The sequence below is a fragment of the Girardinichthys multiradiatus genome, chromosome 1, assembly GCF_021462225.1.
Source record: "Girardinichthys multiradiatus isolate DD_20200921_A chromosome 1, DD_fGirMul_XY1, whole genome shotgun sequence".
Classification (NCBI taxonomy): Eukaryota; Metazoa; Chordata; class Actinopteri; order Cyprinodontiformes; family Goodeidae; genus Girardinichthys; species Girardinichthys multiradiatus.
Window position 1 is genome coordinate 33022623 of NC_061794.1, and position 6463 is coordinate 33029085.

A 6463-nucleotide genomic window follows, 5' to 3' on the forward strand; every position below is an offset into this window, starting at 1 on the left:
GGCTCCATGGAATCCCAAATGACATTGTTTCTGATAGAGGACCCCAATTTGTGTCACGTTTCTGGAAGGAGTTTTGTTCTTTGTTGGGAATTTCTGTTAGTCTTTCCTCAGGGTTTCATCCTCAGTCTGATGGCCAAACCGAGAGAGCCAACCAAAAAGCTGAAACCAAACTTCATATCTTATGTGAGTCTGACCCGACCAAGTGGTCACAAAATTTGCCCTGGGTTGAATACGCCATGAACTCTATGCAATCAAGTGCCACTGGTTTGTCCCCTTTTCATGTTGTGTTTGGTTTCCAGCCACCCATGTTTTCAGTTCAGGAGAGAGAAGCTAATGTTCCGTCCGCCCAAGCGGCTGCCCTAAGGGGCCAAAGAATATGGAGAAAGGCCAGGAGATCGATGATCAGAATGTCACTGGTTCAGTCAAGAACGGCCAACCGGAGACGGATCCCTGCCCCTAAGTACCAGGTAGGGCAGAAAGTTTGGATCTCCGCCAAGTACCTCCCATTAAGGGTAGAATCCCAGAAATTGGCACCCCAATTTGTTGGACCTTTCCCAATCTCTAAGATCATCAACCCTGTCGCTGTACGACTGAGATTACCCAATTCCATGAGGATTCACCCCACGTTCCACGTTTCTCAGGTCAAGCCTGTCATGAAGCCCCTGAATCTTGGGTCCACCTTTTTTCTGATTCATAGCAGTTCATTTGGTTTCACAGCAAGCGCAATATATCCAACTTTGTTCACAGCTTTTCCCTCTCCTCCATGTTTTGCTACTTCCGTTAGCGCAATCTACTTTGAGCCGCAATGAATCATGAGATAGGGTGGCCCACGAAGGATACACCGGACCCATCCTTCATATCTGGGGAAAAGAAGGACACATTTGTCGGCCCTATTTGGAGGAGCCTGCGAAGCTGTAGACTTCATTGCCTCACAATGACGTAATCGGCCAACAAATGCGTCCTTCAAAGAATGCAGCCCCTCAGTTTGGACGCAGCAATAGTGAATGACATCCGTGAATCGGTGAAACTGTGTTTGATTAATCTGTGGCTTCAAGGACACGGATGTGTGACACAAAAAACTGAATTTTAGAACTGAAAGTAAAAGTAGTGAAACTGAATTTTCAATTCAAGAAAATACATTTTCAGAGCAAATGAATTCAGTTTCAATTAAGTGAAATTCAGTTTCAATTAAGTGAAATTCAGTTTCAAATAAGTGCATTTGATTTCAAGTTACACAAATACAGATTCAGTCTGAGAAATTCAAATTCAGTTTGTGATGGCACAAGTTTCTTCCCATACCAACCCCTGTATATAAATACCAATGTTTCCCAGGAAAGGTTAATGGATCTTATTGTGCTGTCTATGTTTCCATAAAGGGTTTTAAACAATTTTATGTACCAATGAATCCAACAATGTTTTAATTTATGTATTTCCTATTTATGAACAGACCTTAAAAAGGTCATAAAAGATCTAAAGCTTAAACAGTTTGGAAACTGTCCCCTTTCATAAAGGCTTCTGGGACTGGCCCTTTTGATTTCCTTATTAAGGATCACCATCTGGGGCATCTCCACAATCACCAGCTGCTGCTGGGCTCACAGCTTGGCTGCTGAATGAGGAGGATGGACTCAAAGCCAAAAACATCACTGAGTTCATGTACAGGAGAAATTTCAGCTGTGCAACAACAGCGAAGGATTATTTAGGCTATGTTTAATACTGATGTTCAGCATTTGGTGTTTCTCTCTAAAGGACACTGCAAGAGGAGGCCTTGACCTGACTGCCAGTTTGCTTCCCTTTGTGCATGCTGCCAACTTCTGTGTTTTACATAATAATAGTAATAATAAAGCTGGCAATTATCAACCTTTTTGTACCACTATTACAGTAATAGGAGCATAAATCATAACACAAACATATTCACATTGTAATGCATGTAGACAAGCCAGTCAGGCTGAAAAATTCTGGTTGAGGATTACATCACTGGGCACAAATCCTCGATGCAGAGCTTTAATTAACTCAACAAAATGATCATGACTTGCTGGCTATCTCCATCCTCTTCTAGTTAAACCCAAAAGAGTCCAGATACTTGACTACCCTGGAAAAAAGGTAATTAAGTAGTTTATGTTAGGATCTGTCGCCTTTTGGACTCTGTGGTGGCTTTGTGTTATTTTGAGTGTTTGGTTGTTTCTTCCCCCCTTGTTCATAGCTCCTTTAGTTACTGTTGTTTTTCTTATGACTTAGTATGGTTTCTCTTTGTTGTCATTGTTGCCATTATTATTATGGTTGTTCTGTTTTCCTTCGGTTCTTTAATTAGTTCTCCATCTGGTTTCTCTGTGTTTTTTATTTGTGGTTAGGTATTTGTTTCTTCCCCCTTGCACTCTTCTGCTTATTAGTTTCTTTTTCTGTTCCTCTTCAGTTATACTGTATTCGTTCTTTGTTTCCTAGTCCTCCCAGTCTGGTTCTCTTTATCTTAATTCTCCAGTCCCTCTTTATAGGTTAGCTTTTGTTATTGTTTACTTTTATTCTTGTCCTCGCTTCCTCTGCCTCATTCACAGTTTGTTCTTTCAGTATTGGTTAATAGTTTCTTTTAGTGTTGGCTCACTATCCTGTCTTTAGTCCTTTTCCTCATTTAGTTCTATTAGGTTCACCTGCTCCCTCTGCCTTCCTGCCTCCTTGTCTCACCTGTTCTTAGTTCCTTTGATTACCTGCCTTTGTTCTCCCTCAGTATATTAGTTGGTTTTGTTTCTTTTCCGCTTAAGTTTTAGTTTTACCTCTGATACCCCATAACTCCGCACAATATACAGGTCCTTCTCAAAATATTAGCATATTGTGATAAAGTTCATCATTTTCCATAATGTCATGATGATAACATTCATATATTTTAGATTCATTGCACACTAACTGAAATATTTCAGGTATTTTATTGTCTTAATACGGATGATTTTGGCATACAGCTCATGAAAACCCAAAATTCCTATCTCACAAAATTAGCATATTTCATCCGACCAATAAAAGAAAAGTGTTTTTAATACAAAAAACGTCAACCTTCAAATAATCATGTACAGTTATGCACTCAATACTTGGTCGGGAATCCTTTTGCAGAAATGACTGCTTCAATGCGGCGTGGCATGGAGGCAATCAGCCTGTGGCACTGCTGAGGTCTTATGGAGGCCCAGGATGCTTCGATAGCGGCCTTTAGCTCATCCAGAGTGTTGGGTCTTGAGTCTCTCAACGTTCTCTTCACAATATCCCACAGATTCTCTATGGGGTTCAGGTCAGGAGAGTTGGCAGGCCAATTGAGCACAGTGATACCATGGTCAGTAAACCATTTACCAGTGGTTTTGGCACTGTGAGCAGGTGCCAGGTCATGCTGAAAAATGAAATCTTCATCTCCATAAGCTTTTCAGCAAATGGAAGCATGAATTGCTCCAACATCTCCTGATAGCTAGCTGCATTGACCCTGCCCTTGATAAAACACAGTGGACCAACACCAGCAGCTGACACGGCACCCCAGACCATCACTGACTGTGGGTACTTGACACTGGACTTCTGGCATTTTGGCATTTCCTTCTCCCCAGTCTTCCTCCAGACTCTGGCATCTTGATTTCCGAATGACATGCAGAATTTGCTTTCATCCGAAAAAAGTACTTTGGACCACTGAGCAACAGTCCAGTGCTGCTTCTCTGTAGCCCAGGTCAGGCGCTTCTGCTGCTGTTTCTGGTTCAAAAGTGGCTTGACCTGGGGAATGCGGCACCTGTAGCCCATTTCCTGCACACGCCTGTGCACGGTGGCTCTGGATGTTTCTACTCCAGGCTCAGTCCACTGCTTCTGCAGGTCCCCCAAGGTCTGGAATCGGCCCTTCTCCACAATCTTCCTCAGGGTCCGGTCACCTCTTCTCGTTGTGCAGCGTTTTCTGCCACACTTTTTCCTTCCCACAGACTTCCCACTGAGGTGCCTTGATACAGCACTCTGGGAACAGCCTATTCGTTCAGAAATTTCTTTCTGTGTCTTACCCTCTTGCTTGAGGGTGTCAATAGTGGCCTTCTGGACAGCAGTCAGGTCGGCAGTCTTACCCATGATTGGGGTTTTGAGTGATGAACCAGGCTGGGAGTTTTAAAGTCCTCAGGAATCTTTTGCAGGTGTTTAGAGTTAACTCGTTGATTCAGATGATTAGGTTCATAGCTCATTTAGAGACCCTTTTAATGATATGCTAATTGTGTGAGATAGGAATTTTGGGTTTTCATGAGCTGTATGCCAAAATCATCCGTATTAAGACAATAAAAGACCTGAAATATTTCTGTTAGTGTGCAATGAATCTAAAATATATGAATGTTAAATTTTCATCATTACATTATGGAAAATAATGAACTTTATCACAATATGCTAATATTTTGAGAAGGACCTGTATGGACCTATAAGGGAGGAGGCTCACATGTATAATGTTTTTTGTTCAAAATGTTTTATATGACATCAGTGGTTTTTTTACCTTTTACAGGTAACACAATCCTTGTGTTTTAATGAGGCTTGTAATTTACAAAAGATTGACTTTATTTCTTATTTTTTTATTACAAACTATTGTAAATTAAGCTTTTCTAAAATTAGCACTAGTTAATTTCTGTCAAAATAGTTCCCTATTCTAACTTTCCTTTCCTACTCAGAAGCTTTTCTAAGCTTTTACCTGTACAACATAATATACATTAGTTTCATTATTATATAAAGTGAATTTGATATTTAAAATATTGTATGTAAATATAAAAAGTTTAGAGCTCTTCACATAACCTTGTGGTACCGCAGATATAAGATTCTGTAAATCAGATTCAACAATGTTTATTTGTACAAAATGATGTCCATTTTGCAAGTAACTGTTTATGTACGAATCTAACACCTTATCTCTCCTGCTATTTCATTAGCAATAAAAGCTCCATAGTAGTAAAGGCTTGACAGCTATTTAACAGATTTGCAATTTGTTTTATTATTCATCAACTGGCAATAAGTGCCTACATGTTAAAGGTACTTGGTCATGTCAATGTGCTGGTTGGTTTAAAATTGTGTGTAGCTACAAAAACATTTAACATGTGAGCACTTATCGCCATTTGATGAAACACATTTCAAACATGTCTACAGTCTTTGATACTGCAGATCATGGATACAATATAAGTAGACGTATCAGAGGGGTTGCATTTCTTGGGTAAACAGTGGTCTTAGAAGTAGATAACAGATTGTTGACTCAGATTTACTGAAGGCTACTTGTGGAGTACCACAAGGCACTGCGCTGAGCCCTACATCTTTCTTTTACACATAAGGAACATATGTAAAATTTTGAGTTAAACTCACTATTTGCTGGGAAATTTATAAATCTGACCTCTTTTGGCTTACTGAATTGCATTCATTTAGCAGATAATGCAAGTTTGTGGTGAAGTCTCTAAATTAGGCCCTTTATCATTTTATTTCTTTATTGTTTTTATGAGAAAAGAAAATGTACATGGACCATACAAAATGTTTATTTTTTTTTTCTTTGTACTCTTGAACCTATTATCTACCAACACAGCTGTCTTGATTTCTTTCATCCATGATTGCCACATCTAACTGGCTTTGAAGTTTTGATTAAAGTCTTAAGGAATAAACAGCAACAAGACCACAAAGATCTAAATTCTCATCATGCATCTTTGAAATTATTTTGTCATCAGCTCCTGTGGAAACAAGTCTGAAGATAACTAAATCAGCAAGCCCATATTAGAGTCAATGAGGCAGAGTTTAAAAAATATACAGAAAACGTATTGCCTGGAAGGTAAAATTACGCTGTAAAGAGGAAGCTTCTAACTGCTTGGATGGACTGCCTTAAAAAAGTGAAGAGGACACGTTAAAATGCCAGCACAAGAAGAATGTACACATTTTTTATTATTAAAACAACCAGAGATTTTCACCTAAAAATCTTTTTGCTTTTTTGGTTCTTTTCTTGAGTTGTGTATATTAATTATCTTTCCCCTTCATAAATTTACCTCACTGAGAAAGGGCTTACTTGAAATAAAAAAGTTAGACGTACAGCATCATAAGATAATAAACAAATATTTTCTGGTTCTGAAAGTACAAAGGCTGATTGACATTGTCGTGCAGTAGATAATCAAGGTTGCATATCCAGGATGTGACTTTTAAGGGCCCTGTTGAGGCCACCCAGAACTGCATGTTTCACCAAACAAATATAATCAAGATAGATAAGCACATAGCCAAAGTAAATATGTTTTTTTTCCTTCTTTCAATTTAGATACAAAGTGTATCACAAAAAGGACTTGCAACCCATTCTAAAGCCCACTTAACCTTTTTATTCAAGACAGTTTTGGTACAAACACCAAAGTAAAGGCATTTTCTTTGCTCTATAATCAACCCCCTGTTTGTTTAGTAAAGTCTAGAAATTATGCTGGAAGTAATTATGTCAAATTCTTCCCACCTTTCAACTCCAGATGTTTAAATG